General features: G+C 44.8%; 2 protein-coding genes across 7 annotated transcripts in view; one reads left to right on the forward strand and one right to left on the reverse strand.

The window, feature by feature from the left end:
- Positions 1-4,503, reverse strand: part of Gmeb2 (glucocorticoid modulatory element binding protein 2) — a 38,178-nt gene extending 33,675 nt beyond the window's left edge. For 4 of the 6 annotated variants that reach the window (XM_087654704.1, XM_087654702.1, XM_087654703.1 and 1 more), the window contains exon 1: positions 4,356-4,503. The gene's annotated coding sequence lies outside the window, so the exon portion shown is untranslated. 6 annotated transcript variants of the gene reach the window in all.
- The window catches only part of Rtel1 (regulator of telomere elongation helicase 1), a 64,538-nt gene continuing 49,777 nt past the window's right edge, over positions 4,258-19,018 (forward strand). Inside the window, exon 1 of the mRNA XM_087653503.1 lies at positions 4,258-4,582. The gene's annotated coding sequence lies outside the window, so the exon portion shown is untranslated. The remainder of the gene's footprint in view (positions 4,583-19,018) is intronic.

Raw genomic sequence — 19,018 nt, forward strand, 5'->3', positions numbered from 1 at the left:
CCCAGTTCAGGAAAAAAAAAAAAAAAAAAAGCAAAGTGCTTGCTATTGGGCTGGAGAGATGGCTCAGCTGCTAAGAGCACTGACTGCTCTTCCAGAGGTCCTGAGTTCAAATCCCAGCAACCACATGGTGGCTCACAACCATCTGTAATGAGATCTGATGCCCTCTTCTGGTGTGTCTGAAGACAACTACAGTGTACTCACATATAATAAATAAATAAATCTTTAAAAAAAAAAAAGGGAGGACAGTGAATAGGGATGGTAGAAAAACAGGAATAAATTCTAGGAGAATTTAGGGTGAATAGTGATCAAAATACAGTGTATAAAATTCTCAAAGATTTATTTTTTTTAACTTGTTTGGAGATGGGGCTTCTCTGTGTAGCTCTGGCTATCCTGGACTCACTCTGGAGACCAGACTGCTCAGAGATCCACCTGCCTCTGACTCACAGTGCTAGAATTAAAGGTGTGCACCATCACACTAGGCTCAGAACTTTTTTTTTTTTTTGGTTCTTTTTTTCAGAGCTGGGGACCGAACCCAGGGCCTTGCGCTTCCTAGGCAAGCGCTCTACCACTGAGCTAAATCCCCAACCCCAGAACTTTTTTTTAAAACAAGTTTATTATTTATATGTGTGTGAGAGTACATGATTATGTCATAGAACATTGAGGTCAGAGAACAACTTGGTGGAAATAATTTTCTCTTTTCACTTTGAGGGTCCTAGAGAACCAAACTCATGTTGTCAGGCTTAGCAGTAAGAGCCCTTGCCCAGTGATACCTGGCCTCAGAAATTTTTCTTCTTTTTAAGACAACATCTCACTATTTAGCCCCTGCGAACCTGGATGGAACTTACTATATAGAACAAGGTGGCCTTGAACTCTCAGAGATCTGCCTGCCTCTGCCTCTCCAGTACAGGGAATAAGGTGTGTGTGCTATCATGCCTGGCTCAGAAGTTGATTTTTATCGTAATAATTGTTAATGATTGGCACTCACCAGCAGCAACTATGTAGCAGTTCTCAAACAGACTCACTTTCACGATCACACTCTAACCTCTAAGCCTTTGGTGACAGAACCAACTAACCAAACAGCCAGCAACAATACATCCCCTAAGAGAGCTCAAATTCTTTGTTAAATCATATATCCAACCCTTATGTCCACAACACTATATTTTAGAGAGAGAGGATCTTGGTATGTTAGCCAAAGTAATTTTGCACTTGTGATCCTCCTGCCTCAGCCTTTTGAATGCTGGAATTACTGATGTGCATCACCACCACACCTGGCTCCAAACCTCAGCAACTGAAGGCGCTAATGAACTTCTGCTAGAAAGAATAGTGCAAAGCTTTTAGAGTCCCTGCAATTACCACCTATAAACACGCCAACCAATGAGTGATCTTGTGTCTGGGCGGAACCTGGGTCTCTGGAGGATTCCCAAGGTCCAAAGAGAAGTAAAGATTGACTTCTGGGTTACTAATCATCAACAACATCCAGTCCCTGTAGTACCCCTAACCCAAAGACCCAAGAAACAAGGAAATATAAGCTGACTAAAATCAAGGATGGTCGCATGGAAATCTTGACAAAGAAGCAAAAGAAACAGAGGCCATTTTCCAAAATAATCACAAGCTGGTAAGAATGAGTCTTACCAGAGGATTTGTTTGAGTTAAAGTAAGAAGGAAAATAATCTAGAGCTAAATCCACAAGGAAATACATGGATTTTACTACAGAGAACACACTGAACACACACCTAGGATATATCTTTTGCTGTTTGGGGGAGAACAGAGAACACCAGTGCAGGAACTGTGTGCCTTCCACTTTGTATCAAAACAGGGTCTCTTTGTTGTTCACAGCTTCATATGCTAGGCTGCAGAGCCATGAGCTTCTTAGGATTCTCCTGTCTCTAGCCTATTTCCCAGTAATTGGGCTAGGATTACAGACATTCCTGCTACATGTCCAGCTTTTATGTGAGTTCTGAGAATTTGAATTTATGTTCTCATACCTGCAAACCGAGCATGCTTACTCACTGAGCCATTTCCCCAGCCCTAACAGAATACACTTAAGCATGGGATAGTGTTAGAAACCACAAATAAGGCAGTACTTCTTTCTTGATTAAAAAGGTATAAAACATGAGCAACAGAGAAGAAAAACAAACAAAAAAAGAACAAAGGAATGAAAAGGAAGTACTAAAACAAGAAACAAAAGTTTTCAAAATTCAGTGGCAGAGTACTTGTCAAGTCTGTATTAACCCCAACACTGAGAAAAAAATTCAAAATATTCTTGAATACAACATTTTTTACTATTTATTACTCCAACATAAATCTGGAAACTATCCAACTGATAGTTTAAGATCCATTAAGTCAAGGTAGGAGTCTCCATTGTGAACATTTCCAGCTATGAGTTTCCAGAAATCCCCATCTACAGGTTAGGCCAATTCAGGTCTGCAAAGATAATCTTCAAATGCTTCTCAGGCAGAAAAGCTACAAGGAATTCATGTACATTGGCAGATACCCTATTTCTGAAAGTTTTTCACTAATGAAGTGTTTGAGAGTTAGGCTTCAAAGACCTTTAAACAAGTCTCAACAAACATTTTAAATTTTACTTTAATAAAAGTATTGCATTGAGCCAGGTGGTGGTAGTGCATGCCTTTAATCCCAGTTCTTACTAGGTAGAGGTAGGTGGATCTATGGGATCAAGGGCAGCCTACAGAGTGAGTACCATGAGAGCCAGGGCTATACAGAGAAACCCTGTCTTAATAAAACAAAAAATAAAAAATTGCACTGACCTAGACATAGTGGAACATACCTATAATCCCTTGCTACAAGTTTCGAGTCAGTCAAGTCTACATAGTTGCATAATCCTATCTCAAAGTAAACATATATATATATATATATATATATATATATATATATATACACACACACACACACACACACACACACACACACACACGTTGTAATTTCAGCACTTGGAAGACAAGCAAGAGGAATGTTGATATGGCTACTACGTTAATACTATCCTGGAGCTGGGCACGGTGGTACATGTTTTTAATTTAACAGCATAGAGAAGGCAGAGAGGCAGGTAAAAATCTGTTAGTTTTGAGGCCAGTCTGGTCTACATAGTGAGTTCCAGGCCAGCCAGGACACAGAGACCCTATCTCAAAAAAAAAAAAAAAAAAAAAAGGGGGGGGGGGGTCGGGGATTTAGCTCAGTGGTAGAACGCTTGCCTAGCAAGCGCAAGACCCTGGGTTCGGTCCCCAGCTCTGGGGGAAAAAAAAAAAAAAAAGTCCTAGGTTAGTTGCAGGCCAGTCTGCCTCCCACATGCTGGAATTATGTACCCAGTCTTAGATATTAAGACTGTCTAGGAAGGCAGGGAGAAGGAAAGAAATGCAGGGACCGGTAAACCTGACCATGTCAGGCCCAATCCATGAGTTTAGCAAGACGTGTTTGTTCTTTGCACTCTCTACTCTATGTCCAAGTGATATGTATGTATGTGTACTCCAGGATGTCTTCCCAGAAAGTTTTACATACTTCCTATGAAGAAACAAACTAAACAGGCAGTCATGTTATCAATTTAATTTTAACTCATTAAGAATGATGAAACTGTTGCGTTTGAAATGTTTGCAAGAAAGAGAACTTTGGCTCAGCAGTGAAGCTACCAACTAAATACCTAAAAAATGTAACAAATCGTGACTAAAATTGGGCCAAACGATTCGGTTCCCAGCAATAAGATTATCCATTCAATTCAATATAATTTCCACCAACCACCCAGTTCTACACATGGGTTCCCATCAACTCAGTTCCCACCGACAGGTCCTCACTGACATGGTTCCACTGATGATGAGCCTATCTTTATCATCCTGGCCCCTACGCAAGGGTCTCTGTAGATTTAGTTCCAAGCCAGGGGTGCATCAATACCGGTCCCACCAAAGGGTCTACGCCGGTATGAATTCCCACTCATGAGTCAGTCATTCCCAATCTTTCCACCCTCCCCCAGGAACCCGATCCATTTGGTGCCCACCGACGGGTCCCAAACAACACCACTCCCGCCTAACCGCTCCCCACTCCACCAGCCCCCTTCCGCCTTGGCTTTCACTGACGATCGGACCCTGCCTCTGGCAAAGCCAAGATGGAGGCCGGAAGCGAGCCGCCTTCGCGAACCCTCCCGCCAGGCGCCCGCGCCCGCCCGCCAGCCTGACGCCGCCGCGCCTGACGCCGCCGCCGCCCTCGCGCGCCCGCCGCCCCTCCCCCGGCCTCCCCTCCCCCCGCCGTAACGTCCTGACGCTCCGCAGGGACCCCTGACTGGACGGCGGCGCGTGAGCGGCGCGAGAAGCCTCGCCGCGGGGGTGCGCGGGCGCGCCGATGCCGCTTACCTGGGCCCACACGGGCCTGCTCCGGCGCCCGGCTGTGACGGGTGCGGCGGCGGCTGGTGGTGGTGGCGGCCGCAGCTTTCGCTCCTTGTTGGGGATTCGGCGGCGGCGGCGGCGGCGGCGGCGGCTCGGGCGCGCGCTTCCTAGTGACGCAACACCGAGGCCGCGCACGCACGGTCCGGGCGGGCCTGGAGACTTATTTGGCGCCCAGCGCGGAAGCGAACGGCGTGGTGAGATAGTACCCCCCTAGGGCTCTTGTGCGCCTGCGCTTGTGGCCTTGAGTGTCTGTCCAATGGTTAGGTGTTCTATGGTTCAAGCCCACATTTGTAGTTCTAGTATGGGCTCCACCCATACAAGGTGTGTGCTCTGCAACCCAGCCTTGGCCTTGCAGCGACAGACACTGTCCTAGAACTCATTTGCGGACATTCTTAACCATTTCGAACAGAATCATGTTTTCTTTTCTAAAATTGAAGGCTTTGCGAATTTGCTTTCCCAACCTACTCAGTGCGGAGCGGCGTTTTCACGCGGTTGACCTACTGAACATTGCAGCGGGTAGTCCAATATTATTTAAACTTATTTATTTTTAACGGACTCGCAATGTAGATCAGGCTGACACGAAACTCAGAGACTTCTTCCTGCCTTCCCTGTTCTGAGATTAAAGGTGTGTGTCACCATGCCCGGCCCATTATTTAAAGTTTTAAATGAAAGTTAAAAGTTAAGTGTCGGGGTTTGGGGATTTAGCTCAGTGGTAGAGCGCTTGCCTAGCAAGCGCAAGGCCCTGGTTTCGGTCCCCAGCTCCAAAAAAAAGAAAAGAGAAAAAAAAAATTTAAGTGTCTTGGAGCCTTAAAAGTCTCATAGAGGGTCTTGGATGCCCAAAGAATTGCTTCTTTTATTTTTCTAACTTGTAGGGAAAGGTCGAGTATTTAAGGTCTCTGGATTTTCCAGAACATAAGCTTCTGTCAGCCAACATTAAGTTCCTTACATTTGAGATCCAAAGACAAGCAGTTCTTGTGTGAGTTTAAAGGTAACAGCATCAGGGTTGTCGAAATGAGACTTGTTTATCTTGACCCTGGTGGAGCCTGGGCATCCTGTTAGACATTGTGGTCTTGGCAGTAAAAACCCTTACTTTCTTACCACTCCTTGCTTTCTAGCAGCTGAAACGGCGGATTCTAAGTTCCAGGCCAGCTCACAGATTGTGGTCACTAGATTCAGTCAAGGGCTTCTAGAATTCTCATTCTGAAATGAGGAAGTTTTGTCAGTGTTATTTGTTTTGGTTATTGTGTGGTAAGCCCACAACTCTGTCATTGCAGAAACAAATGCTAATGAGGTCAAACGGTATAGCTGGAGAAGAGGTGGTGACCGGTCTGAGCATTTGTTCAGGGAAGCTGGAGAATGTAGAAGACACCACCATAGTTAGAGGGACACATAAGCTCTCCGAGCATGAGTCTAGCATATATAAAAAATCAGCTTCTCCAGCCTGCTCAGAATTAGATTCTGATTGCCAATGCCTGAGATTAGTCCTACTGTGGGCAGCCCTCATCTGTCTATGGAGGATGTTAACAGCTGGTATTGCTATATGCCCATCCCATCCCTCCCTCCTCCATTTTTCATGTTGAATCCTAACTCCCTAAGAAGATAGTAGCAGAAAGTAGGGGTTTGAGGAGGTGACAGGTACAGTGCAATGTCTGAGGTAGGAAGCAGTCCTCTATGTATTAAACCATGCCTTAATCTTGGACTGCCAGCCTTCAGAACTGTGAGTGGTAAATTTGGATTATTTATAAGCCACCTACTAAATGGTTATTTTTGTTGCAACAGCCACAGTAATCAAAGCCAGTGCTAAAGGAATCCTCCAGCAATCATAGACCTTCATAGGGTGTAAGAGTAGCTCAAAAACTCCCCACCTGTCGGAGTGTGGGCCAGGTGAGCATCAACTCTTGATAATGGTGCTGCTTTATGCCCACAGAATAGAAGGCTGTGTAGGCTCAAATACTTCAGAAGTAAAGGGGAGACAGGATAGTTCCTACTATGGAGTTCTGATTAATAAACATAATAGGAAATAGAAAAAAAAAAAACACCATTACTTGTGGCAGACAAAATCCACTGGACCGTTCTGAAAATTAATGGATGAAAGTTTGAACTAAAACAAGTTTTGCATGATTTCAAGAACCCTCTCCTAAAATACATCCTATTAGTATTGTAAGAAAAATTACCTCAAATTGTATGCCTTAAAAATACAAGTTTTAGGGCTGGAGAGATGATTCAGTGGTTAAGAGCACTGACTGTTCTTTCAGAGGTCCTGAGTTCAAATCCCAGCAACCACATGGTGGCTCACAACCATCTATAATGAGATCTGATGCCCTCTTCTGGTGTGTCTGAAAACAGCTACAGTGTACTCGTATATAATAAATAAATCTTTAAAGAAAAAACAGTACAAGTTTTAGGTCAGGTGTATCACAAACCTATAATCCCAACACATAGAAGGCAGAAGAAGGAAGATTGGGGGTTAAATGGCAGTTCGAGTTGCATAACAAGACCTTGTCTCAAGCAAATGAATAGCCTGAGTTTATTCTCTAACTCCTCCGAAGGCCAGAAGTGAAGCAGAGTTCAGTGATAATGCAAGAAACCACCGCCTTAAAGTCAGTGGCCTGGTTGGTTGGTTTTTGTCAACACAGCTGGAGTCATTTGAGAAGAGGGACTCTCAATTCAATTGAGAAAGTACCTCTATATAAGATTTTCCTGTAGGCAAGAATATAGTGCATTTCCTTGACAGATGATTGAGGTGGCCCCATCGCTTAGTGTAGAGGAGGAAGGTGAAAGATGCTATTCCTGTACTAGTGGTTCTTAGTTGTCTCAAAAAGCAGGCTAGCAAGCCATGAGAAGAGCAAGCCAGTAAGCAGCGTTCCACCGTGGCCTCTCCTTCAGTTCCTGACCTCCTGCCCTGACTTTTCTCATTGTCTTAGTTTAGGTTTCTATTGCCACGGTGAAACACCTGACCAAAAAGCAAATTGGGAAGGAAAGGGTTTATTCAGCTTACACTTCCAGATCATAGTTTATCACTGGAGGAAGTTGGGACAGAAACTGAGGCAGGGCTAAAACCTGGAGGCAGGAGCTGATGCAGAGGCCATGGAGGGCTGCTGCTTACTGGCCCGCTTCCTGTGGTTTGCTGAGCTTGCTTTCTTGTAGAACCCAGAACCACCAGCCCAGGGATGGCATCGCCCACCATGGATTGGACAGTCCCACATTGATCACTAATTGTGAAAATGCCTTACAGCTGGATCTCATGGAGGCATTTCCTCAAGTGAGGCTCCTTCCTCTCTGATGACTCTAACTTGTGTCAAGTTGACACACAAAATCAGCCAGTATACTGATGGACTGTATGAAAGCATCACCTGTCAACAAAAAATCTTACGGCCACTAAGCTGAGGCAGGAAATAGGAGGTGGGAATTCTGGCAGGTAGAGAGAGGAATTCTGGGAAATAATCAGACACAGGAGATTCTCCCCAGAATGAAGAGAAAACCAGCCATACAGCTGAACTCAGGTTAGAATAAAAGGGGCAATTGAGTTATGAGCTCTTTGGAGAACAAGCCAGAGCTTATGGCCTAGGCATTTATTATAAAATAAGTCTCATAGAGTCATTATTACAAGGAACAAAGTGGTGAGGAGAAGCTAAAAGTCACATTTCTCAGAATTCCTTTCTCTCTGCTGTATGTCCCATCTATTCCCAGCTGCCTGGCTATAGACCCTTCTGCTCTTTATTTACACAGTACACAAGAGCTTATCCCTGCAGGTACAGAGGTAGGGAAGGTTGTGGTTATAAAAAGAAAGTGACGATTTAGTTGTTATTCAAAGAAACTCTTGGAGAATATAAGGAATATGGGATGAAACAGAAAACCCGATTTCAAACCCAGATCTTCTGCTCCGCTAGTCCTAGTTAAATAGAGTATTGTGCTCCAGCAAGGCCGACATGCAGTGTGTGTTGCAGGTGCACACTGGGAAGCACACACCCCCCGAAGACCATGCTCTGACCCAGAAATGAACCCATATACCTCCCTGGGAAGTTTTGAATTGAAAATACTGCTCTAGACAAGCAGAGAGAGAGAGAGAGAGAGAGAGAGAGAGAGAGAGAGACTGAGACTGAGACTAAAAGTGTGTTTAACATAATGAGGTCACTGGAACTCCTGCAACAGTTTAAAAAGTCTAACATTCTAACAGTAAAATCCAAAGATATACAATCTAATACATACTAAGGAGTAGAAAAATATTAAAAATCTATTTACCATAATTAAACCATTGTATATGCAGTAAAATCACTGCACTTTATAGCATAGTTGTCTCAAATCTAGCCGATATGTTTCAGGCAGGAAACATTGCTGTTTTGGGTGGCTTGATAGTGCACAGATGCAACGTGTTCGTGTTGTATGTCCAGGATGAAAGCTACAAATAAATTCTCAGGATATAATAGAAGACAATATTGCCAGAAAGAATCTGGATTGTTGCCAAAGAATTCAGGACAACACACACACACACACACACACACACACACACACACACACACACACACATTCTGTTACTGTATCACATAGGTCTACTACCCACAGTTTAGAAACTTACAGATTAAACCATTGAATAAGTCAAAGTCATCATGATTTGTCTCTGGAAATGTACTCTTTTAGACACCCCAGAGATATGTTTTATTGGTCTCCTGGATACCTCTCAATCTAACCAAGTCAGTAAAGGATATTAACTGTCATGAGCTGTCAAAATGACTCGGCTGGTAAAGATGCTTGCCCAGTTTGATCCCCCAAGTCCTGTATGATGGAAGGAGAGAGCTAACTTCAGTAAGCTATCCTCTGACGTCCACACATGCTGTGGAGCAAACATGCTCCCACCACCGCGTGTGTGCGTGCGTGTGTGTGTGTGTGTGTGTGTGTGTGTCAGTTATAACAGTTCTAAACATCTGATGGAATATGGTCTTCTGTAAGTGCTATTACTGAAGGGACAGAGAGAGCTCTATACCCAGGACTTCAAACAAACTAAGAATACTCTATCACTAAACTGTGTGTCTAGTCATCTTTCATAAAAATTTAAGATTGTATAGGGCCCTGTTGAAACCAAAAGTTTAGAACTTATCTCAAAAGTTTGAATGTCTCCCTAAAGTTTTATTATATCCATAAAATAGATAATTTTGCAGCTATTAAAATGATTGGCCAAAAGGGGTTGGGGATTTGGCTCAGTGGTAGAGCGCTTGCCTAGCAAGCACAAGGTCCTGGGTTTGGTCCCTAGCTCCAAAAAAAAAAAAAAAAAAAAGATTGGCCAGGTGTGTTCATGTACATCTTTAATTCCAGCACTGGGGAGGTAGTGAGTTCTCTGTGAGTTCAAGGCCAGCCTGGTCTACATACTGAGTTCCAGGACAGCCAGAGCTACATAGTGAGACCCTGTCTCAAAAAACAAGAACAAGCAAACCAAAAAGTGATGGCCAAGGAGACTGAGTGCTGACATTAGGCCTCTAGGTAGAGTTCCCGGAGGCAACGCCTGACCAGTGCCAGTGAACTGCTCATGAGAACAGGCCCTGTCATGGATGATCTGTCTTCAGTAACCCCAAATGAGCTACAGCTCTTCAGGCTGGACACAGAACTAATGTTCAAAAAACAATGCCTTATCCTACTTTTCTCCATGAACACAGTGAAGCTTAAAACACATTTTAAGTAATTTTGATAGTAGGGGTTGTCACAGAAGTCACAAGAGCTTGCTGCTTCTGCCGAGGACCCAGAACCCACGTGGGGTGGCTCACAACTGCCTGTAACTACAGGGGATCTGATGCCATCTTCCTTCCTCACTGTGCACCTGCACTCACACACGTAACTAAAAGTACACTCTTTTGTAAAGAGTTCAAGGCTGGGTATGGTGGGGAATGCCTTTAATCCCAGCATGGGGAGACTGAGGCAGGCAGATATTTGGGATTTCAAGGCCTGGTCTACATAGTGAGTTCCAGGATAGCCAGAGCTACATAGAGAGACCCTGTCTCAAAAAACAAAATGAAACAAAAATTTACTCTGACAGTAATAGAAGAACATAATAAACTATGATGCATCCTTCAGATTTTATGGTTACACATGTCTGTGCATGCAAGCATGGGTGCATGCAGTGGAGCATGTGTGAGCAATCATGTCATCCAGGGTCAAACTCAGGTCATCAGGCTTAACAAGCTGAGCCCTCTCAGCCCCCACACTAAGGTTCTACTCACTAGCTGCAAGTTCTTTTGAAGAACTGCAAGCAAAGCCCATTACTGCAGGGATGACAGTAGGCGATAAGAGGGTAGGGTCACCTAGCATCGGAGAGGCCCTAAGGTGTAGCCGCAGGATGAAGGAGGGGTCATTTAAGTAAGTGTTTGGTGGGTTTAATCCCAGCACTTGAGAAGCCAAGGCAAGAGACCAATTTTGACTACCTAGAGTTTAAGACCAGCTTGGGCTACATAGTAGGAAACTCTGTCTCAGAGATGGAGGGGAAAAGGGGTGGTGAGATAGGTCAGTGGGTAAAGGCATCTGCTGCTCTAAGCCTAAGGATCTGAGTTTGATCCCCAGGACCTACATGGTGGAAAAGGAAAACTTAACTCCTGCAAATTGTCCTCTGACCTCTCCATGCATGTCATGCTACCCTCTTGTACCCACACAATAAATACATGTAACAGACTTTAAGAGTGAGAGAAAGCAGGCTGGAGAGATGGCTCAGTGGTTAAGAGCACTGACTGCTCTTCCAGAGGTCCTGAGTTCAAATCCCAGCAACCGCATGGTGGCTCACAACCATGTGTAATGGGATGTGATGCCTTCTCATGTGTCTGAGAACAGCTACAGTGTACTCATATACATGAAATAAATGAATAAATCTTTAAAAACAAAAAGAGTGAGAGAAAGCAAGAAGGACTGGAGAGATGGTTTTGTAGATAAAAGCACTTGCTTTACAATACATACCCGATGACATGAGTTCAAATCCTTGGAACCCACATAAAAAGGACAGAGGTGCATGAAGACGGAGACATTTGCGTGCCAGCCTGGAGTGTGCAGTGTAATAGCAACAACAAAAGAGATTCCGACTGACAAAGTTGTCCTTTAACAACTATGTGTGTGCATGTGCACTCAAACTCGGAAACAAATAGACCTACCTTTTTTAATTAACAAAATCAATTTGTTCATTGAAGCAAAATAGCACACAATATAATATACACTCAAATTTCAACTTGGACTTTTAAAATTTATGTATTCTTTAAATGTAGGAGTGCTGTGTCTGCATTAACATCTACATATTAGAAAAGTATAACTGTGTTTATCTTCCCAACTGCTTCTTAATTCCCAGCAATAACGACTCTGAGACTAATTGTTGATTAATAAATGCTTAGGACATAGCTTCTGCTCTTAACTTACTATCCCTTTAATTCTAACCTGAGTTCAGCTATATGACTGGTTTTCTCTTCTTGTCTTTTTTTTTTCTTTTTTGGTTCTTTTTTTCGGAGCTGGGGACCGAACCCAGGGCCTTGTGCTTCTAGGCAAGCGCTCTACCACTGAGCTAAATCCCCAACCCCCCCTTTTTTTTTAAGATTTATGTATTTATTTTATATGAGTACACTGTCGCTGTCTACAGACACCACCAGAAGAGAGCACCAGATCCTATCACAGATGGTTGTGAGCCACCCTGTCGATGCTGGGAATGGAACTCAGAACCTCCAGAAGAGCAGCCAGTATTCTTAACTGCTAAGCCATCTCACCAGCACTTACTTGAGAGTTTTAAGCTCACTATATGTGGGTAGTCTATATCTCAGTATTATTATTTTTAATGCATTTACTTACCTTTTATTTGTATGTGTATCTGTGTGTGCTGGAGTTCTGTGCCCTGTGATACTTTGCATATGCTTGGCCCAGGGAGTGGCACTATTAGGAGGTGTGACCTTGTTGGAGTATAAGCATGTCACTGTGGGCACGGGCTTAAGACCCTCACTCTAGCTGCCTGGAATCAAGTATTCTGCTAGCAGCCTTCAGATGAAGATGTAGAACTCTCAGCTCTTCCTGCACCATGCCTGCCTGGATGCTGCCATGCTCCTGCCTTGATGATAATGGACTGAACCTCTGAACCTGTGAGCCAGCCCCAATTATATGTTGTCCTTGGCCATGGTGTTTGTTCATAGCAGTTAAACCCTAACTAAGGCAGGAGTTGGTTCCAGGGACTGGGGTATTGATAGGCCTGACCATGCTTTTGTTTGGAAGAATGTGAATTTTAGGACTTTATATTTGAAAAGCATTGAGAGGCTTTAAGTGGGGTTTAATGGGCTATCCTAGAAGGAATATTGAAGACTTTGTTGCTGTGAGTGATTTGAACTGTGCAGACCTGACCAGAGAGGTTTCAGTAGAATATGACCTAGAGACTGCTTTTGTGGTATTTTGGGGAAGAATGTGGCTGCTTTTTGCCATTATCTGAAGAGTCTGCCTGAGGCTAAGGTGAAGAGACTCAGATTAATTGCAGTGACAAAGGAAGTCTCAGAAATGCCCATCAGAGTTTGTTCTCTGGTTAAGTCTCATGAAGAGCATTTTGAATAAGCATAGCAAGCTTAGAAAGGGAAAATATAAAATTTATGATTCTAATTTTAAAGGGGCACCAGGAGTGAAATGGAACAGAATCTTATGTTCTAGGAGATAACAGATTAAGAGATTTTGGGACAAGATCCTACCCAGCTAAACTCAGATCCAGGCATGGTGGTAAATACCTTTAATCCCAGGAAACAAAGCCAAAGAATCTCTGAATTCAAGGCCAGCCAGGGACAGAGCAAGTTCTAGGTAAAGAAAAGCTTAAGAAGCCAGAGAGATGGCTCAGCAATTAAGAGCACTGACTGCTTTTCCAGAGGACCTGAGTTCAAACCCCAGCAACCACATGGTGGCTCACAACCATCTGTAATAGGATCCAATGCCCTCTTCTGGTGTGTCTGAAGACAGCTACTGTGTAATCATACATAAAATAGATAAATCTTTAAAAAAACAAAAAACAAAAATAACTTAAATTCAGACATGATGGTACACACCTTTACTCCCAGGGGACAAGCATGCAGAACTCTGAGTTTAAGATCAATCTACAGGGAAAATTCCAGGGAAGCCAAGTTTAGGCAGAGAGGGAGTTGGAAAAGAGGAAACTAGTGATAATGTAATAGAACAAGGACCATGTTCGGCTCCTGCAAGCAGCAGAACTCAGCAGCTTCGGCCATGTGACTCTGGCTTTATAGTCAAGACAAGGAGACTACTGGGACAATTGATGCTGGTTATATGGAGCTAAGAATTTAGTAGTGATTAAGAAGAGACCAGCATCACTGAGGTGAAATCTTCTGGGAAGTGTTTGCTGAAAGCACAAAGAAGCTGTGTTCCAGAGGTAGCCAAGGTTGTACCTCGCACTGCAACTGTACTTTGTAAATGTGTAAGAGTCACCCAGGTGGTACTGGTTTTGAAGGCATGAAGGGATTGTGAAGAGCAACTGAGGTTTTCCACTATGAGAGGCCATGGAAGGCCTTTGGTGAAGATGCAGCTTCTGGGGCTGGAGAGATGGCTCAGTGGTTAAGAGCACTGTCTGCTCTTCCTGAGTTCAATTCCCAGCAACCACATGGTGCCCTCTTCTGGCCTGCAGGCATACATGCAGGCAGAAAGCTGTGTGATGTATACATAATAAATAAATGTTTAGAAAAAAAAAAAAAGATGCAGCTTCTGTTGCAGTTGACCACCCAGGACTGAAGGGGTCATGCAAAGGATTTGAGGCTTGGCACCATGAAGAGAGCCTATGAGAGGCTATTGGTGAAGCCTAGTTGCAGTGGAAGACCCCAGTGTGTTGGAGATGCCAGTACCATGGGATGATCACCAAGAACAGTGGCAACAGTGGCGTGGTTCCACCTGAACTTTTAGTGAAGGACCCTGAAGGCTTTCACAGCCTTACACCCACCTGGCTCCAATCAAGGCTAGACGAGGTTCCATTCTCCACCCACAGGAACATTCTTGAGTAAAAGGTTCTCAGAGTGTACTGACTGATAGTCACCTGGAAAGTCCCAGGTAGAGTTCAAATGCATGACCTGATCATGGCCTAGGTAGGCATTTAATAATAACCAGTCTCAGTCATCATTTTGGGAGCAAGAGCTGGGTGAAAAACTGATTTTTTTTTTTTACAGTGTCATGTCATGGTGTGTTCCACAGTTTACGCCTCTGTCCCCCCATCTTCACTCACAAGTTTACTCCTCTGTCCCGCCCCCACCCCACTCACAACTGTTCGTTGCAACAAGTCATTGGTCTCTGTCCTGGGTCACACCATCAATATTGAATCATCACCGGGACTCCTCCTGGTTATCCTGTCCTTATCTGCAGCCCACCTGCCCTTCTAGCATGGCAGCTGGCAGGTCTGTGGACACCCCACACACACACCTCCTGAGCCATGTGTCGTGGAGGCCGAAGGCCCCTGTGTGTCTATGGCCGGCCTGTACTATGTGGCAGGGGGCAGTTCTCTGGGCATTTTTCACGACCAGGGTCAGATAGCATGGCCAGAGTTAGGGTTTTTAATATTTTTGTTTTGTTTAATTTCTATAGTGCTAGGGATTAAACCCCAGGCCTCGTGCATGGTAAGTACATACTTCACCGCCAGACTACCCTGTATTTTTGGTTTCCTCCCAGGCTAGAGAGGTCTGGTGTGATGTACTCTGACATCTCAGGACATGTGTCTCTGTGCCACGTGATCCTGTGCACTCACCGCATTCTTAATGTGTTGTCAGCAGTGTGATCGCTCACCCTGCTTGTCAATTTGAGTCCATCTGGAATCAACTAAGACCAGCCTCTGGGTACACCTGTCAGGTATTATCTAGATTAGATTAACCTCTGGGCAGGACTTTGAGGGATTCTCTCTTTTTTTAAAAAAAAAATTATTTTTATTGTTTTTAATTAGGTGTGGGTATGTGCGACCGTAAGTGTTACGGCTCTGAGGGGAGAGGTGTAGGTTTCTGCTCTGATGGAGGAACATCCTGAGACACGGGGACCCAGGAACTACGTGTGTGTGTGAGTGCAGGTCCTCACAGAGGCCAGAGGCGTCAGGATCCAGGGTCTGCACTTAGAGACTTTGAGCTGCCTGACCTGTGGATGTAGCTGAGGTGGGAAGCACTTCCAGCACCGCCACAAAACAAGGATCCCTGAGGGGAAAACACTAGTCTTCTGTTGTTGTTTTTGTTTGCTGCCTGTTTGCTTTCGTGTCTTGTTGGTGAGCTCATCTTCTCTGCTCACTTACGTTGTCCCTGCCGCTGTCACTGCTGCTGCCCTTTGCTGTCATGAGCACCCAGTGTCTTCAGCCTTCCAACCTGAACTGAAGACCAGCGACTCTCCCAAGAATCCTCTGGAACTTCAGCACCACATTAGGACTACCGAGGACCCCAGCTGGGTAGATGGAATAGCTACCAGTTCTGTTCTTCCAGTGTTAAGACAGCCATTGTTGGATTACCTAAACCATATCCTATACGTCAATCTAATAAATCCTTTTTCCTATTTTCATCCTATTGGTGCTCTTCTATACAGACTCAATAAATGAACATATCCGATGCCTTACCAGTTGTGTGTGTAATGTGTATCAATGTGTGCCCACAGAGCTGAGGATAGGGGCCTCTAATCCCAGCAACTGAGAGGCAGAGGCAAGTGAGTCTCTGTCAGCTCAAGACCAGCCTGGCCTACATAGTGAGTTCCAGGTTTGCAGGACTGTGTAGTGAGTGTTGGCTGTTCGTGCCAGCTCAGTGGCAGACAAGGCTTCCCTTAGAGTGGACTCCCTTTGTAAGCTCTGTAAATCCTCAGTGCACATTAGTGACCAGGCCCTCCCTGAGGAGCTCCAGCAGCCAGGTCTAAAAGACAAAAACTGTAACTGCTGCTCCAGCCCCTCAAGGTGGGAAAAGTGGCCAGGCGCTCTGCCCCCAGATTTTCTAACAGCCCTTAAACAGTAGTCCCAGCCCTGAGGCCAGAGAGTGGCAAGGCCCTATCCTACAAGAGAAAATCCCACCAATCCCTGAACTTGCTCCAACATGGAAAGCCCCCACCCACACCCCCCAAGAAACCTTATATAAACCCTACATTCTGCTTAGTTCTCTGCTGCTTCTCTCTGAGCAGAGGCAGCCACCCGCCTGGGTGTGTCCCTCTCAATGAATCCCTTGTTCGAGGTTTGGTGTGCAGTTGTCTTTGGCTGAGACGCCATTCCTGTGGAACTGCTTGGGGAGGCTGGAGAGGAGGTGTGCCACCATGGACAGCTCCCGCGGAGTTATTTTTACAAAAGATGTTGGCTGAGGTGGAAAAGTAGATTCAGCCACCGAGGACAGCTCCTGTGACAGCTGCAGGCTGAGGTGTTGTGGTGCCACCATTTTGACAGTCCTCTGGCCTCATCTTAAGGCTGTGGTAGGCTGGAGTGGGAAGGATCGGCCAGCTGCCACTTTGGTGGTTTTTGCAGCGTGCTACTCAGGGACTATAAAAGGTATCCTAACGGTTGAAAGCCCAGGAATACCACAGAGTCACACCACACAACAAACGTCACACAAGGATATTTTTGGGAGGAAAAAACCCAGGAGGGTGGCTGCCTCTGTTCAGGCAAGAAGCAGCAGAGAACTGAGCAGAAGACAGAATTTATATAACATTTCTTGGAGAGGAGAGCTTTCCAGGGTGATTTCCAGAGTGGGGTTAGGTAGGATTTCATGTCCTGAGCTGGAGGGGGAGGTGCTTTTTACTCTGAAGGGCAGAGGGACTGGTGGGGGCAGTTAGAGTGTTCTGTGAGTGGAACCTGGCGGTTGGAGATCCTCAGGGGTGGGGTCTGGCCACTCAGGTGCTTCGAGGGACTTACAACAAAGACATTCTGTCCCTAGCTTGAGTCATAGATGCTCAGCTCCTGTATCAGTTTCCTTTATGGAGACTGAGATGACATTTTCAGTTGCTCCTTAGGGTATTATACATCATAGGTGACTCACAGGCCCTGAGCACCTTCCCACAGAGATCGATTTTTACTTCTGTTCTTTAAGAAAAAAAAAAAATGGAATCAACCCAAAGGATTTCCATCCCTGTCTGCTGTTGGAGGCTCCACATAGTGACTCTCACAAGCACCATTTTCCCCTTGATTTCTTACCAAGTTCCTCCCATTCCCTAACATGCAAACTAAGAAGTTCTGGCTATGTTCAGCCTGGTTTTCTGATATGCCACAGCCAACTGTGCTTTTCTGGGGTTTACACCATTAATACCCAGAACCCAGACAGACAGATTCTTCTTTATATGATACTCCACTGTGCCCCCTTCTCTCCCACCATCCCATCCTGCACATTTCTCATGTCTCTGTTTCCTTCAGTGCCTTACATTCTAACTGAATGTAAGACATTACACCCTTCCTGGGCAGGAGCTAGAAGAATGACATCACCAGAGATGATGTCACTTTTGTGCTTCTCCCTCGGTTATGGAAAGCAGTATCTCTCCAGGGCTAGCCTGAACCTGAGCAGATGCTTGTGGCCTTTTTAGTACATGATTCTCATTTGGCAACCCCAGTAGCTTTTTGGGTTCTAAGGACACAGTATATCCAAAAGATCAATCAGGGTATCTCTTCATTCCCTGAAGCTGTGAATAACCTCCTGTCTACTGGTGACCAAGAACAAGTCCACAGGGCTATGTGGCAAGTTGCTGCCAGGAAGTTCCATTCCAGGAATCCCTGAAGCCTTGAGCCTCGAGACAGAATTTGATTCTGACTTTATTTTTTTAAGATTTATTTATTTTATGTATGTGAATACACTGTAACTGTCTTCAGACACACCAGAAGAGGGCATCGGATCCCATTACAGATGGTTGTGAGCCACCGTGTGGTTGCTGGGACTTGAACTCAGGACCTCTGGAATAGCAGTCAGTGCTCTTAACCTCTGAGCCATCTCTCCAGCCCTGATTCTGACTTTAGACCAGGTTCTATCAGCAGCAGCTGACCAGCCGGAAAGCCCCACAGTTCAATAGGACACCCCTTAGAAAAGTTCTTTTTTGGGAGATGGGGATGGCCCCAGTAGCAGCCAGACTAGGCTGAGGTCTGACTCTTGGCTCTAGCTTGTTCCTGTGACATGGTGTTGACATACTTACTCCCCAAAGCAATTAATATAATTGACAACTATTCCCCCAAACAGTCATGATTTAGAAATATGATTGACAGCTGGTATCAATCTGGAGTTGTATCCAAGATAAATGCTCCCTTACAGTGAGCTCACAGGTTTCCTTGGCCCAAGAGATGACAGACACAATGCTAGGTAGCACAGCTATTTCTAAACATACAGTATCTTTCTAAAACTACATTGATTGATTGATTGATTGATTGATTGTGTATGTATATGTGAGTATGCGTGCTTTGGCATGCTTGTGGAGGTCAGAGGACGAGATACATGACTTCATTCCCTTCTACCATGTGAGTTCTGGAGATTGGACTCAGGTCCTCAGATTTGACCACAAGTTCCTTTACTGACTGAACCATTTTATTGGTTCAGGGTCTCTTACTAATTTAATTTGTAAGTTCACTGTGTGGATGAGATGGGTGCATGCTACAGTGGACTTTGACTACTTAAGAGTTGCCATTAGGGCTGGAGAGATGGCTCAGCGATTAAGAGCACTGACTGTTC

The sequence above is a fragment of the Rattus norvegicus genome, chromosome 3 (assembly GCF_021556685.1).
Source record: "Rattus norvegicus strain SHRSP/BbbUtx chromosome 3, alternate assembly SHRSP_T2T, whole genome shotgun sequence".
NCBI classification, from domain to species: domain Eukaryota; kingdom Metazoa; phylum Chordata; class Mammalia; order Rodentia; family Muridae; genus Rattus; species Rattus norvegicus.